Genomic DNA, 17,202 nt, shown 5'->3' on the forward strand with positions numbered 1-17,202 from the left:
GTGTATGAACTGGTTATTTATTTTATGTGCCTAAGCCTGACACATCTGGCGTGCTGAAGACTGGTGCAGGACTGGGTGGCAGCGGGGGGTGCCAGATGATGCATAGGTTTGGCAGGTGTGTGACTAGGTGAGACTTTTTTGCATTTTTCTGTCTGTCACGTCGCAGCTAGAATTATAGCAGACACGCCAAGCTCTGCAAACCTGCCCAGTGTGTTCAGAAACTTGCCTTCATTAAAAATATAGGAGTGCCCTCTGGTGGAAAACTGAACATCAGTGTCACTAAAAATCACTTTTTTCCTCAAATGCAAATACATGCAAGTTGTTGCTGGTAGACCAAAAGAAACTGCAGGACCCAAAGCAATTCTTAGTTATGTCCCTGGATATTTTCACCTAACCATTGCCCCTGGCTAGACAACCTGGAGATTTTTTTTTTTTTTTCATTAAAAAGTGGGTTGAGATTTCATCTTCTTTCCTACTCTAATAAAAGCATTGGGACACATCTCCTCTTGGTATATTAGGGATTGATGTTTCATCTCCTGAAACTGAAAAATACTCTCTGTTTAACAGTTACTGAGTGTAACACATTTTATGTTGCACATACAATTTTGGTGGGATTGTAGCATATGGAGTTCTGGTTTAGATGACTAAACTTTCTCTGTATGTACAGGAGAATTAGGCACTGCCAAAAGGCCATCCTCTGTCAGAGATGTGCCAAAAAAACTAATCCTGCCTGTAGGGAGAGCTATTCAGCTCCTCTCCATGTTTTTTGGACTTTGGTGAACATCTTGTACAAGTGTATCTATAATCATAAAGGATGTCTAGACTTAAATATACAACATTTAGACCTCCATGCCAGGGCAGAAGTAACCCACCCCCTCCACTGGTGACAGGGGAAAGTCTTGGTCTCTTTGATGGCTGTAAATTCCTCACACTCAGGGGAGAGCACAGTAGGAACAGAAAAACAACCCCTGTTCATCCCAACACTAGACTTCTGTCAGCTTGGCCTTGTTATAGAGAAATGGTTTCCATCTAGCAGGATCCCTTCATTGTCAGAATTATTTATTTGAAGCTAACAGTCACGCACACAGAGTCTGATTCACCAAGATGCTTGGTCTTTTGGCTTGAATATAAAAACTCCTGTGCTTGAACTTAGATGTGTGCTTAAATATTTGTCTGGATCAGGGCCCAATGCTATCAACTATTTCTTCTGTGAAAATTGTACTCAGAAACTAGTTCAGATATCCTGAAGAGTTTTGCACACTTGTGGGCTTTCCCCCAGTCATAGTCATCATTACTACAGCACAGCAAAGTACTCCAGTGCATGGTATCACAGAGTACAATGTAGTTAATAAATATGCTGCTAGTGCACCCAGAATGGGGTCATGCCAGAAAAGAAATGGCACCCCTGGCTGAATATCTGGTAAGTATGTGCAACAAGGCTTTATGTATCCTAAGGGACGTAATACAGCACAAATGCAGCACCAAGTAGAGCGCATCAGTGTCCAGGCCCGGAATGGTCGGGTCTGGGGAGATTCTTTGTGATTCCCGGAGTGAGATTAAGACACAAACGAGGTCAAATGCCATAAAGAAAAGAAGTCTAATGGTACTCGCATAGAGGCAGGAAATGGAGAGAAAGAGAGGAAAAATAAAGAGAGGTGCAATAGCTACCACCGCACGGAGCTGGGGGTCCCATCAGCCCAGATCGACTTCACGTCAGGTGGGGAATTCCACTCGGTGCTGGTTGTCACGGTTCTTTTATAGATGTTCAAGAGTTGTTCACCCAAAAGTCTCTGCTCCTTCCAAGAGCTGTTTTGCATAGCCTCACCCCTCACTTGGCAGCAGTGCAAGCACCCATACCGTCTTATCAGAGAATTTTTCATCCTCTGGGGTCTGGGCGTACTTGCTGAGATGAGGGTACAAAACAGGAGATGTGTGGTTTTCGTGGTTAAGCGGATGCAGCAGTGTTTGGGTAAACGTCCGTGGTTCACCGAAGCCAGATATAGACAAGTTCTCTACAGAGTCTCTGTGTCAGTTAGCGGTCAGCCAGCAATGTTGAGACAGATAGCACAGTTCTAATAACGTCCTTCACAATCAGGAACTCATTTCCAATTTATCAAGTTTATGAATTATTTTGGTGCTAATTTCTACTGAAAAGAAAGGTGGAGGAAGTCCATACAAAACCACAATGACTGGTTTCAAAAGTGAGAAGATTGTAAAACCTGATTTTTATGTTTGGCAAGGTCTTGTCACCTGCCTTTCAATAGCTGCAAACAACACCTGCAGCATTATTTTAATAATAGTTCACCTTGGGTTTTTGTCATACGAAATTTTCTTCTTAAAACTCATTGCACTATGTTTTTGAAATATTTTGTGGTTTTGAAAGTTATTAGGCCAACTCAGGGAAGAATAATCTGTCAAAGGAATTAAATACAAATACATTGTCTCAAATTCAAGGAATCCAGCAGGGGCTGGGAAATAGTCTGAAAGCATCATAGCTTTATCCTGCCCTTCAGTTCTTCCTAGGAGTTTACTTTTGGCCTTTCCTGCAGATAGACAATGAGGTTAGGCTGACTTTTGCTGTGACCCACTTGTACCATTTCCATGTTCTTATTCATTTATCTATTTAAGCTTGGATTCACTAGGACTCTGCTACAATGCTGCAAGACCAGCTGAGCAAGTTACATGCAGAAGTAATGTTAGCTCTGCCTTGTAGAGCAAAATGATGGCTTGTCTTCAGCCTCAAGGCTCTGAAGACTTCCTTGCAGACTGACAAAGCTCAGGACCAGTTGGAGCTGACAGCAGGGCTCTCCCCATGGCAGGGGTGCTGAGGGGGACCATTGGTTTTGGGACAAGGCCAGGAAGCCATGTAATCCTAACTCTCAGAGTGGATCTATGTCTTTTATCATATCATAAATACCTTTGACATTACAAATAGCACAGAAAATAAGCAATAACTACAGGCAGCACATATTCAATGCAGCTTTTATGTGTACGTATCTCTGTATTTATATATCAATGCAGCTTTTGTGTATCTCTACATTTATAGAGAGAACAATATAACAAGAAAAAAGAGACAATAAAATACAGAAGAAAGAAATGAGTCAAGGTTTTTCATGGGAAATACAACCCACCTACAAACCAGTCACAGTTTGTACAGAATGTGTGTGTTACACATGCGGAATAACTGTGTATTACCGACAAATGACATGTAGCACTGCTGTGGTTTCACCCCAGTAGGGAGCTCAGCGCCACACAGCTGCTCCCTCGCTCCCCCACAGTGGGAGGTGGAAGGGAATTAGAAGAGACAAAGAATCTTTTTAGATAAAGACATTTCAATAGGTAAAGAAAAAGTGTGCACACAAGAAAAGCAACACGGTTTCGAATTCATTTGCCACTTCCCATGGGCAGGCAGGTGCTCAGACATCCCAGGAAAGCTGGGCTCCATCATGTGTAGCGGTGACTTGCGAAGAGAAATGCCATCACTCCAAATGTCCCCCCTCTTCCTTCCTCCCCCAGCTGTTTTTGCTGAGCATTATATTTTGTGGTCTGGAATATCCCTTGGGTGGGTTTGGCTCAACTGTCCCGGCTGTGTCCCCTCCCAGTCCCTTGTGCCCCCCAGCCTGCTCACTGGTGGGGTGGGGTGAGGAGCAGAGAAGACCTTGATGCTGTGTCAGCCCTGCTCAGCACTAACAAAAACATCCCTGCATTATCAACACTGTTTTCAGCACAAATCCAAACCATAGCCCCACACCAGCTACTGTGAAGGAAACTAACTCTATCCCAACCAAAGCCAGGACAAGTGCTAACAACATCCTATCAACAACAGAGAAAGAAAATATTTAATTAGTGATAAAATAAGAAGACAAACATTTTGTGACAGGGTTCTCTTTACTGGCACTCAGCCTGTCTTCAGGCAGAGATTTCCATTCCAATACCCCACCAATATTGGAAATTTTTCTCTGAAGGAACATAATCTTAAATGTCTTTCCATATATTTATTTAAGGTTACATGAGTGAGAAAGAAAATAATGTACAGCTCATCATACTGCAATGTGCAAATGACTGGAACAGCGGGTTATGTTATTTAATAGATAGTGTTGTGTTTAAAGTTTGATTTTATGTTATTTTATTGTTTACTTTGAGAGACCAACTTCTTGGGAGTGGGTGGGGGCTGCAGTTGTCTCCCAGAGCCAACTCAGCAGAGACTAAATTCAACAGAGAGAAAGCCAGTTTAGGCAAACAGCTGGCTGGAATGTCTGTGGATTCTGCAACTGGGCTTTTCAAAATTTCTTCCAACTCTATTTTTTATTTATGCAAGTACCTTCAAAGTCAAATGTAAATTACTTTTAATTGCTCACCATTTGTTTATATCCTTAAAAGAAAAAATGAAAAGGGTCTTCTATAAGGAAAAAATACTAGGTAGGGTGCTTCAAATTAAAATGACAAATCACCAGGGGCTTCTGGAGATACTGTCATCACCCCATGGAAAAGTAAAGCAGCACAAGCCAAGTCTGTAATTTCAGCTGCACTGACATAAAAATGTCCTATAGTGATACAGCTGCCCCAAATGGGAACAGGTCTGTTCTATTAATGTCTAATAAATCTGTGTCAGTATAAAGCCTTTCTGTCTGTGGGTTAGTGTGTGTAGATTTGAACCTGCAATCAGATATCAGAAAACCCTGAGCTTTATATTGCTTTATATTTTGTATCTCTTGCTTGAATAATTTCAGAGCAAACGGACCCAAAAGAGAGGTCGTAACACAGCAGGTGACTGAACAATGAACTGGGAAGCTGGAGGCATCCATAGAACCTCCCTCCAAACTACCTCACCCTCACCCTGGTCCACACATTTGACCAATATTATTGTCACTATACAAGGTTTTCCCTGTGTTTGCTCAGGCCTATCACACAGGAGTAAGGGACAAAGAAAGAAAAATAATTAGGAAGGAAAATCAAGGAAAGGAGTTGTCATTTTGTGATGATGTTCTTTTAAGGTAAATATACATTAACTTGCTTATTGATAAGCTGAATGGAGCTTGTGATTTATTGCTTGGCACTAAAAATAATCCTGGAGCAGATGAAAAAATGCCCTGGTTGTACAACATGAAATATTAAAGAAAAAATACTTTGGCAAACAGAAAGTTTCATGGTAAACACTGTCAGGCTCTGTGGGAGTGGTACGTCACTGACCCAAAGTGTTTGCTTTCCACAAAGCAAAGGACAAGGAAGACGAAAGTCCACAAGACTGTAATCTGCAGATCTGTCATATGAGAATGTCACAATGTAAAAAACTTTTTTCTGTTTCTTTCCTAAAGCTACACAGATCCGGGGATGACCCAGGCAGTGAAATTTAAACACCCAGTCACACACAGAGGAAATGCAATAAATCTCCTTTTTTTAAAGCTGTCTTCACTGCAACAGAAGACAGGACAAATCCATCTGCAAGACTGAAGGTAGCAGTGAGGGGCAGAGGTGTAGTCAAGTCTGGTGAAATTCACTATTGATACTTAAGAAACTAATGGAACAAACCTATGAACCATGAAAAACCAACTTCATTAAAGCAGTCACCTCCTGGAAGAGGTGTTCTAGAGCTTTGGGAAGATGAATTTGGAACTTCTGTCTAAAAAGGAAACAAAAGGAGCATTTAAATCATTGGCCTGGTTTGATCCAGGAGAAAAATCTGGATCACGTTATTGAAAAAGCAATGCATAAATCCATAAATGCTTTGCTAATTACAAAACACTTCCAATATTTCAAATTTCCATCAGGCAGGTCTGCGAGGTGAAGAGGCCTCATGGTATAGCTAAGCCCTTACAAGAGAACTTTTACATTTCCTTGATGTATGCAAAGCAGAAATGTGAAACAAATTACTCTGCTGCTCTGGTATGCAAACCACTGGCACATAAGACAAGCAGCTGCTTGTGTTCAACTGGAGCTAGGCAGAAGAATCGAGGCTAAAACAGAATAATTATATCAAGTGACTGGATATGGTAAAGTAAATATAACCAGTATGAACTGGAAAATGGCAGGGGCATTTGATTGGGTTGCAATGGCACTCACACCTACTGTATCAATAATACCATACGAGGGCAAGGTTGCCTAGGGAATGTTATCAGAAATATCAGGTTTTGCATACACTGGAAGCAAAACTTGGATCAAAGGGGGAAATGTAATTAGGAGAGGAGACTGAGAAGAGAATATGGGGTGCAAGGGCAGTGAAAAGGTGGGCTCAGACTCAGAAAAAAAAAGGAAAATAAAGAATGAAATCAAAGAACAATAGTAAGTGAATCTTCTGGCAGCAAGAGTGTAGACACCTGCAGACATGCCAATCTGCAGACCTGAGTCCACCAGGGCTGTTGAGGGTCCCCCACTGGACAACCCACTGAACTTTGTATTAGGTCAACAGCTGGCGGGGTGGGGGAAAGAGGCTTATTTCTTGCAGATACTTGACATTTTCAAGTTTTTTTGCTACTAGAAATTTACAGCTGTAATAAGCCCAGTAGCATCATTTCTCCATCTAGAGCAACACTTTATTTCAGGCAATGGGAATTTTGGTGAGGATACATTTGGCCCACACCATATATCAAGACCTTCCTCAGTTTCTCAAGGTGATTGTGAGACTGAAAATATTTGGGAAAAAAAAAGATAGCAGGAAGCAGTCTGAGTAACTGGAACTAAGGGATTTATTTATTCTTCCATTTTGAGGGGGAAGGAGTAACCAGACCAACGTAAATAGGTGATCAGAATAAAATACAGCATGCAATATCATAATAACCAAGGTCAGGGTTCTGGGTGGCCTATACACTGCAGTGCATATTTCAAAAAAACAGGAGATCCATAAATCAATATTTCTCCTTCATAAAGCAGCAATCTTTAAAAAATGACAGGACAAATAAAAAAAGGGGGGAAATCAACAAGCACCTTTAGCAGAAAGCTACAGCAAAAGCTTTAAGATTTCATCAAAATGCCTTAAATGACAGTGTTAGAACTTTAATTGTACTTGAAACAAGAAGCCTGAAAAAGTCACCATCCTTGGACTCCCGTAGCTGCTTTTAAGTGCTCCCCAAACCAGTCGTACACATTTTGTATGTTTCGAATCCAGCGCATTGTTTCCCCAAGGTTATGAGATGGTTCTTTGACAAGAATTTGCTGAAAATAATTGGCTGGAAGTTATTTTTCAGATCTAGATAAAGACTGTTCCTTTCTCCTACCAGACCTTTACAAATGGCTCATGGGTTGAGATAAAGACAGTTAACAAAGAAAGCAAAAGCCAAGCATGCAAGCAAAGCAACACAAGGGATCCATTCCCCACTTCCCATGGGCAAGCACGTGCTCAGCCATCCCCAGGGAAGCATGGCTCCATCACACGTAACCATTACTTGGAAGACAAATGCCATCACTTCAAATGTCCCCCAGCTTTATACGCTGAGTGTGACACCATATGGCCTGGAATATCCCTTGGGTCAGTTGGGCTCAGCTGTCCCAACTGTGTCCTCTCCCAGCTCCTTGTGCTACCCCCAGCCTGCTCGCTGGTGGGGTGGGGTAAGGAGCAGAAAAGGCCCTGGGTTGGTGTCAGCCCTGCTCAGCAGTAACAAAAACATCCCTGAATTATCAACACCGTTTTCAGCACAAATCCAAACCATAGCCCCATGCCAGATACTGTGAAGACAATTAACTCTATGCCTGCCAAAACCAGCACACCCATACCCTTCAGGAATAGAAGGGAGAGGCCAGGGAAGACCTACATGTCATCCAGAGCCACTCTAGGCACCTATATCTGTGCAGGGTTTGCAGTTTCTAAAGGAATGCAGGAATACACCTAACGCTGCTTCCTAGGGGAGTGTCTTAACCATGGGGCTGCAGAGCTGATGTCAACAGGGGAGAACAGCCTCCTCAAAATAATGTACAAATCCCTTTTGGGGAGGTCTGTGAAGAGCTGCTATGTCTTCTCCATTGAATCAGAGAGAATTCAACTGGATTTCATGTAGCCTGCTTGGATGCTTTAGTCCCATGCCAGTAGGAGGAAGGAACGGTGTTTCTCCAGCCCTGAAGAATTACTTCCTGACAAAATTACTGGCTGATGTGACCCAAAACCCCAATACTTTCATGGTAACTAAACCAGTTCTCTTCAGCTAGCTCACAGTTTTCCAAATGAGGATACCAAAGCAACTCTATCCTACTTCTCTAGCTGAACATTCTGGGTCAGAACCAGTAATAATTTTGTTCACGGTTGTAGACCCACTGGAGCTTTCCCACTCTGAGAAACTGGTTTGTAGCTGCATCCTCAGCCAGACTACAGTTCTGCTCTCTCTGAGTACAAAGCCTATTTTCACAAATTGGTTTCTTGCAGTTTTTTATGGGTCTAAAAAAACCTCACAAATTCAAAGCAACCCAGTAATGTATCACAACAGTAATTTCTTCACCTTAGACCATCCAAATAAAGTATTCCTTTTCCTCAGAAAAGGCTAGTATGTAGTTCAGGAGTCATCTAGGTTTAGGGCCAGCTCGTTATGGCTTGCAAAAGGGACAAATTAAAATGTGCATCATGTCAACACCTCTATCTACCCTTTCTCTGTAGGGTCTGTTCTCCTAAGGATCAGTGAATGTCAAGCATTGCTGACTCCACAATGCAAGCTGACATAAAAAAGTGGCATCCTCTCAATATCTCTTCATATTTGGTGTCAGGGGTGGGATGTGAAAGATCTGCTGCTTGCAACATCAGAGATATTGGTTGTTTTTTTTCAGCTCTAGGTTGACTCCCATCTGTGTTCTCCCCCTCTAGACCACAGTTTTGCTATTTGTCTGGCAAGCACATTTGACTGCTTAGTTTGAGCTGGATGGATAAAAAATCAGTCCTGGAAGAGCCTCCACCTGCAATGAACGGCCCTAGGCTACTGCTACACTGCATAGCACTGATTGTAGGCTTCTGACGCTCTGCTTTGGTTTTATGAGCTGTTAGCCGCCCTGCATTTCCTACCCTGCCCATTTCCTCTCTGCACACAGCTGCAGCCTCTGCAAATCCACATCCACAGCTGTCACCACAGAAGTGGTCTCTCCTGGTGCTCTCCAGCTGTGCTGATGCAGTGAGGCACAGGATTTCCATCCCCAACGTCCCAAATGTAAGCAAGGCACTAGCCGAAGGTATTAAGCTGTTAAGAGCTGAGGACAGGAGAAGAGTGTTAGTACCTATTTCTTTTTGCACCTGCAGGTTGTATAGCCAGGAATTTTTTGCGGTGACTTCTCATTGCCAGCAGTGGACATGAGGAGGAAAGCATGTGTGCTGTTCTAGGAGCTGATGGCTAAATTGCTTATTTAGCTGCTGACAGGGTGGTCGATGGATACAATAGAGCAGATTTAGCTCTAACCACCTGAGCAGTTAGGCTCTCTCCTCAAACCTCTAACCACTGTCAGGCTTTCTCCTCAAAGTACAGTTGCAGGTGGGGATGAATTCAAGAGCTGTGGTGCCCTTCAATGCCCCAGTTTTGTAGCTGGCCTTGCTTTGAGTATATCCATGTCTTGCTTTTGCGTGGTTCTCTTTTTATGCCCATTTCTTTCTCCTCCTCCTCACTAATTCCTCCTTACTGTATTTTGCATTAAGGTTCTACCATGTCCCAACACGTACCAGGCAAACCGAAGAGAAAAGTAGGTTTGGTTCCAGTTTTGAATGGAAAGATCAGAATGTCAGAACACAGGACAAAGATGGCAACTTAAACCAGACATGGTCAATAAATGCACTTGACTTTGGAACAGTAGTTGAAACAAAGCCATCAGGCCCATATCTCTGAACAGAATTGTTCTGAGCAAGATTAATTGATTTGGATAGACATAATTTATGAGACTCAGTTACACAAGGAAACCAGAAGGCTGGGAGTATTTATTTACTGTGCTTCTAAAACAACTTCTGGCTGCTGCAAGTTTAGTTTTGCATGACTTTTCTTCTCTCTGCAGATTCATTTTGAGATAACTGGTCCAAACTAACCTTCCTCACAGATAACAGATCCTTCCAGCTCCTTACACGCCATTGCTGAAGAGTAGGAGGTGAAATTCAATCCTCCTGGACTGAAATATCTACAAAGCAGACTAATTGCTCCAAATTACTCTTATTGTTAGTTGAGAAAAATACATGTTTCTAATCCCAGATTTTTTGGTCTGTTTTAGGGTGAGACATTTGTGGCAATGTATATCGCAGAAGTGACTGGTTTTCTTCAGTGACTATAAAGGGGTGTTCTTCACTGTTTTTCTTCAGTGACTATAACATTTAAATGAAGGCAGCTATACTATAAATATATACAGTCTGGCTGTAAGTTGAATTCCACCCTAGTTATTAAAAGATTATTGTGGGTATGTGCAATCATAATGGCAATATTGCAAGTCATGAAATAAAAGGTAGAGGAGTGCAAACTTAGAAAATAGGGATGCCTTAAGTGCTACTGATCTCATCTGTCTTTCCCTTGGAGATTCACCTGATTCGACAAGCATAGCTTTTCCAAAGAACTGTTCTGGGTTCCTCTCCTTGGTGGAGCTAGATCAATGAGACAACACAGCCTGATACACAGTAAACCTGCTGAAGTGTATACATCTTAACATAAAAGAAATATCACCCAAGACACACCCCCATTGTCTCATCTAAGTGTTTAATTCACTTGGGAGTCCCCAATCTCCTGAGGTGCCCCATAGTATCCTGTCAGGGCTCCAGCCACAATTTGGAAGGGCAAAGGTCTTCCAGTTGTGCTTTGTAACATCCTTAGCTCCACAAGGGTGTCTCGGACACCTTGTTTTACATTAAATGAAACCAAGTGCCTCCATATGAGATGCTGGATTTAGACTTAGGTGTCTAACTTAAATGATCTCCTTCCTTCTGTTGGTACAACTAGCTCAGTTGTAGAAACTTACATTTAAGATACCCTCTCTTGGTCAGACACAACTATATTTTATGACTTCTTTCAGAAGAGTCTATTTATTGATTTATTTGCTTTTCCCCACCTTAACCATAGAGAAGCCCTAATACGTACACATGTGCTTAAATACCATTGATACTAGTCTAAATAACTGGATACTTTCTGATAGCAGAAACTTGTAAAAGATGCATACCAGTTTCAGCCAGGAAATACGTTTTTCTTTACCAGTTATTTTTCTACAGTTCATTATGGAACAGAGTGTTCCAGGTTCTTCCTGGATTGTGTGTACCTTTTCTAGCAGATCACATCTCTCAAAAAGACAAAAACATTACAGGACACAGAAACAGAAGTCTGTGCCTCCCTTTCCAGTGCTTTTTCTCAGGGCCTTTTTCATGCAACTAAATACCCGCTCTTGCTTTTTTTTCCATCTAGGCCTATGGTTCCTGCACGTCAGACTGTGGAATGGCTCAGCTTCAGCAAGGTGTGTGGAAAGCTCTCTCAGTCAAGACATGCTGTGAATGGGTATGTAATATACCCTCTGGTTATGTAAGTTAGATTCATCTTTTATCAAGTAGTTTCCCATTTCAGACTGTTAACCTTTATGTTATTACAAAAAAGGTGAAAAGCTGCTTCATGAACAGGCTTGGCTGTGGCCGAATGCAGTAAGTTCAGTAATTATTGTGAGTTAAACTGAAATGAATCACCAATATCATTTCCAAATGACTCTTCATGCTGGGATACTGTGATTTTAAATGGAGATTATCAATATTTCTTTTCACTGCTCCAAATGTTTCTCATTTGCCTCCTGCAAGCAGTCCAATAGAACAGGCCATGAAGGACTCACTGACTTGCAAATCAGATTTTTGTGTTTTCTTCTACATTTAAACATGCCTTTCAGTCTCAGCAAGTTCAAGATTTTTTACCAACTGTACAGTGTTACAAGACCAGCCTTTCTGTGCCATCTACAATACCTCTGATATACTCTTTATGTCAAATGCATGAGAAGGCTAAAATGCTTATATATGTGGAATGAATTTAGGACTGACACATTTTTAAAGAATTCACAGAAAAAGTTCCCACATCGTCATCACTCCTGTTAGATTCGAGAAACACTTTTTCCCAGCAAACACACGTAGCAACCAAAAAGGTATTTATGAAAAACTTCAGCTTGTATAACCTGTTTTACACAGAGATATTTATGGCTGAAGTCATTAAGCATGTAAACCTAAAGATGAGCCTTAAAATCATTTTTATCCATGAATAAGAAACAAATATCTCCAGATTGCCATTACATTTCAGGTATCTGTGATAGTTTGTATTGCTCTGTCTTTCACTCTAAGTTAGAAGGAAAGGGATGTATATTCCACTTCCTTTAAAAAAAAAAAACCAATACACTCAATAAATCATCTATATCAAGAGTCAGTTTGGATTCTGAGAAATGATGTTGTTTGCTTTGTTTCCTGTTGGCCAGATTTATTTCAAATAACAGATTTGTTCTAAAACATCAGCTGGGCATAGCTATGTTTTGTTTAGTTACATCAGACAGAGGAAGACATAACGTGAAAAAAAAACCAACACTGTTGTTCCACATGATGTTTCCATACAGAACTCTCCTGTGTTCACTTTCTTTGTATCCTTCCATATTATTAACAGTCACTTAAAACAGGCACTGGTTTACTTGTTTTATGCGAGAAATCTGATTGAAGGGATGTAGCTTATCTGTCTCATTGACCTGTGTCTGACAGATTCTTTTATTCTAATCTAACATTTTAAATGCATTAGTCATGTTGCTTCCTAAAGATGACTTTAAAAGTTTTAGTTATTTACAAGAAATAACAAAAAGTTATTTACAAGAAAGTGAGATGAGGAAGACTAGCTCAAATGCAAGTGCTTTCACTACTGAGTTGTCCCAGGAGTTGGAATGAATTTTGCTCCAGATTTCATTTCTGGATCCAGATCCTTGATGTTCCATAGTATAGATTTAGAAAATGTTTCTAATTAATTACCGGATCTAAATTATAGCTGAAGTGCTGATCTGTATGCAGTTAAAAAACAACAATGCTACATTTTTACATTGCTCAGCTTCACCACATTTTGACAGAGAAGATAAAAAAGAGCATGAGTTTTCATTTTTTTCAAAATTGAGTTTTGAAATGAAAAGTGTATGATTTTAGTAATGGAATCATTTTGGACTTCATGCAAATGACTTAACCACCCATATGTTAGACTTTAAGAACAGGTTTTGAATAGTAAGACTAGAAAGGAATGAAACTTATTACCCAAGGAAACCATGACTTCTTGCCACAGACTTTTAAGAACCATGCAGAAAAACATCTGTCAGGTGCAGCCTATTTATAATACATCCTATTCTGGGCTCAGAAGGGAGGGAATTGGCCTAAGTTGCTGTGCTTATGCACTGTTACTTCATTTTGTGTTTTGGAGTTTTCCCCTGGCTTACGAGCAGTCACCTAGGCAGTGGTTTCAAGTGTCATGAAAGGAGACTTACTGCAATCACTAGGGCGATCACTGTCTCATCTGGGCACTGCAAAAAAGTTGAATTCCTTTAGTGGGGGAAATCCCTTGAGGGGGATCTAGAATCATAATTTTTTGCTTCAGGATGAATCTTTTCATAACTTCTTTGCAGCCCTGACGACTGCAATTTGTGCATTGCAGTCAGTGCTGTCTCCATGTGCTTGAGAGGTCTTGGGTTTTGCAGAAGCAGGAGAGTTTAGAAAAAAATAATATCCCTGAGCCGAAAACATCTAGCAGTATCTTATCCCCCCGCAAAGGGGAAGCATATAGAAAGGACACAGTAGGACTTCTTGTTGGTGTGCTTAGCTCCTACTTCATATGCTCTTAATTGAAGCCACACGCCTGAGACCCCAGACTTCCAATGGAAAGAGTGACCTGTTGGTTACACCTGCCTCACCCACTGAATGCTGAGAGTTAAGACAATGAGTTTGCAATAAATGCTTAACTTCCTGACATCCAATGTTGAATCTCATTTCAAATCTGGTCGTCAAACCTTTATTCAATAAAACTAGCAAATTAGCACATACTCAGTGGTAATTCCTATTGTAGTGATCATAAGTGAGAGAATGGCCAAACAAGATAAACTCATATTTGACCATGAAAAAACAAATTATTTTGGGTTTTATTAACAAATTTTTTTTCTAAGTAACAATATACTAGGTTTGTTATAAGTTTCTGAATTCAGTTATGACGCCATCATTCTCTTTAAAAAATTATTTCTAAGAATCAGACTAGTACTTTCGAATAGATTTTTTGACAAACAAAATCTGTACAGAAAATTAAAGGATTTTACCTGGCTAATCCTTGCAGGTAGTTGGAGTGACTAACATGATTATACTGACAATTTTATCTCTTATTTTATTAATTGCCGTCATGACCTTCGTTCTTGGGGGGGGGGGGGGGGGGCGGGGAAGTAAAACACGATATTTTCCTCTCCTGTGCTCTGTTTCTAGGGTACTGATTTCACTAAGGAAGAATGTAAAAGTAATGAATTCCTGTTTATAAGTCACAAAAAGTTAAAAATCTCCCTTCTTATTGCAAAGCAAGAGATCAGGAAATTCAGAAACACTTCCTTCCTATTTTGTAGGCTATATAGAAATATATTGAACTATTACATCTATTTATAAGATGATTTGTCATGGCAGAGGTGAGCAGTTATTGAAATAACACTGCCTCAGGTAACCACAGCCAGGCAGTTATGGGTGTGCTCAGCTCCGCAGCCTCACTTGCTGCGAATTTCCTTGCTAGCGGCCAAAGAGCAAGTAACCAGAGCAATATTTATTCACAGTAGTTTTAAACTTACAAGACAGTCACATTTTATTATGTATATAAACACCACAAGCTCAGTAGCAGCCACTAAAAGGACAAGACCAAACCAATCTCGGGACTGAGCAGAAGTCTCTCTCCAGATCTAGCTCGTGGGCAATGGGTTGGGTCTTGCTCAGCTGCTCCTTACCCCTCACCGCTTCAGACCTGATTAAGCCATTTCAGCAGAGGCTTAAACTCAGCAGCCAAGTCACATGCAGGTTGGCCTCCCACAGTGGACCTGAGAAACCACCGGTAGGCAACCATGCCTCCAACGCCTCCTTAATAAAATTAAAGCAAAAGTTGACCCTTAAAGACAGTAGCTGTGCCACAGTGGGCAGTGATGTATCCCGTACATCCAAGTGGGCTGAAACATGGTGGGCAAGACCTGCGAGGAGCAGCTTTGCTCTCTGAAGATTGAGGGCAGACATTGAGTGGTATGTCTCTGAGGAGGGTGGATTTGCTCTACCTGCTCTCCGTGCTGGCTGAACACACACCAGCTCAAACCCAATGCTGCAGTAGTTACACCACCAAATTTGCACGTTGCCTACACCCAACATCTCAACCCTGGTAGTCCAACAGCCTTCAAAGACACTCGTAGCTTCTGCCTTTATGTGCCTTGCCTTTGACTGGGCTAGCTTTCTTTGTGTGGCATCTACTCCCATCTGGCAGTAACTGCTAGAGTTATTGCCCTGCTGGTTATCTCCCCAGTAATAAGCTGGGGTGGAAGGTGAGTTGGGTTGTGTGGAAGAAGTGGATGATGTTCCCTTCTGCAAAACAAAGTTGGCTAAAAGGATTGGGTCTTCAAGGTGTGTTCTTCAGCTAAGAAAAAGTCTATGTGAAACCTAAACCACACAGAACACCATGAATTTTAATTAAAGGCACTGGTTAAGCTGTCATTAACTAAAGAAACAGGAATTTTACCTTCATTGCTTGAGGTCAAAATAGATTCTTGTAGTTTAGATTTATATAAGGGTTGGAAGAACTGCCACAGTCAAATCTCTCAAGCTGATATTTTTTTTAAAGAACTTTCCATAGATTTATCTTTTTTAAAAATACATAAATTTGTAGAACCCTGTGGAATTAATTTTAAATTTTTTTTAATTAAATTACTCCAGTCCTTCAGGTGATCCACATGAGAAAATGGGAATTGATATATTAAATTGCTCTTTGTACCATGGTCCCAAATGTCAGTTTTATTAATCTTTGATTTCTTCCTAATAATTTTACTTGTAGACCATCAACTGTAGCATATCTAACAGACCTTCTTTGTAGAACAAATGGTTTTCACTATTTAAAAAGGTGTGGCACATTTTAAAGAAATATTTGCAGTAGTATTATTTAATTTTAACAATACAAATAAAGCTCAGGTGACTGTGGAAAATCAATTAAAATTACTGAGTACAGTGGATAGGGTAAAATAATGGAACTATCTCCCAGAACATCAAGTATCTGGAAGTGCTAGACCGTCTCCCCTTACAGTCAATAGAGATGCAATCTTAGTAACTGTGATAGGCAGTTAATTAGGCTTTCTGATGGCGATAACTCTGGTCTCATCAACGCTGTCATGAACAATTCAGATAATAAAGCACTCTTGCCCTTATCTCAGAGCATGGAAGGAAACGGAAGAGCTTATCACAAGCAACTTTCTGTAGCGTTGCCCACTATACAAATAAAGAATTAAAATGCTGGCAACAGCATGTAGCTGGGAGAAATACTGCAGCAAACAGTAAGCAATGAAACAATGTTGAATTGTACTGTGCACTGCCTTGACCCAGCAGAACGAAAATGGTGCTCGGTGTGCAAGGCATCACAGCAAAGGCAAGGACGAAGAAGAGAACTGCAGGAAAGGAATGAGATGTGCAGATGCTTTGTGCCTTCTAAGAGACAACAGGCAGCATGGAGGGAAGCAAGACAGGTTGTGTTTAAATACAGAAGGGCTGAGCACTGAGAACCTGTCAAAGCTGACTTTATGGTATTACCTTATAAATGAGTGGAAGCAAAGATTCTGCAAAAAGGAAAAGTGAGCTGAGTGATGCTGCACTGAAGCAAAAAAGCAAACAAATGCCACACGGTCTTCACACTGCAGGGGGAAGATGCACACGTCTGTAGCCATTCTGCAAATAGGTTACTCTTAAGTAACACATGAAGTGAATAAAGCCTAGTGCCAAAGCTTTTTGGCCTCGGTGAGCTAGTGCAATATAAATTTCATTTTGCAAACAGACATTTAGGAACCACTTGGAAGAAAGTGTGTAGCCCAGTGTGTAGGTGATTCTGTGCATGCATGGCTAAGAAGTGAGTTGCTGACTTACGTCTCTGCTTTAAAATATTTATTCCACTCTTTTGCCAGCCAGAAAAGACAATTGCAAAGCAAACATCCCTAAACGTTAGGGTTTGTTTGTTGAACACATCAGCCCTGCAGCTTGCTTATTGGGCTACAAGTGTTCTGGCAAAGTCAAAGTGCTGC

Source organism: Falco biarmicus, chromosome 6, assembly GCF_023638135.1.
Source record: "Falco biarmicus isolate bFalBia1 chromosome 6, bFalBia1.pri, whole genome shotgun sequence".
Taxonomy (NCBI): domain Eukaryota; kingdom Metazoa; phylum Chordata; class Aves; order Falconiformes; family Falconidae; genus Falco; species Falco biarmicus.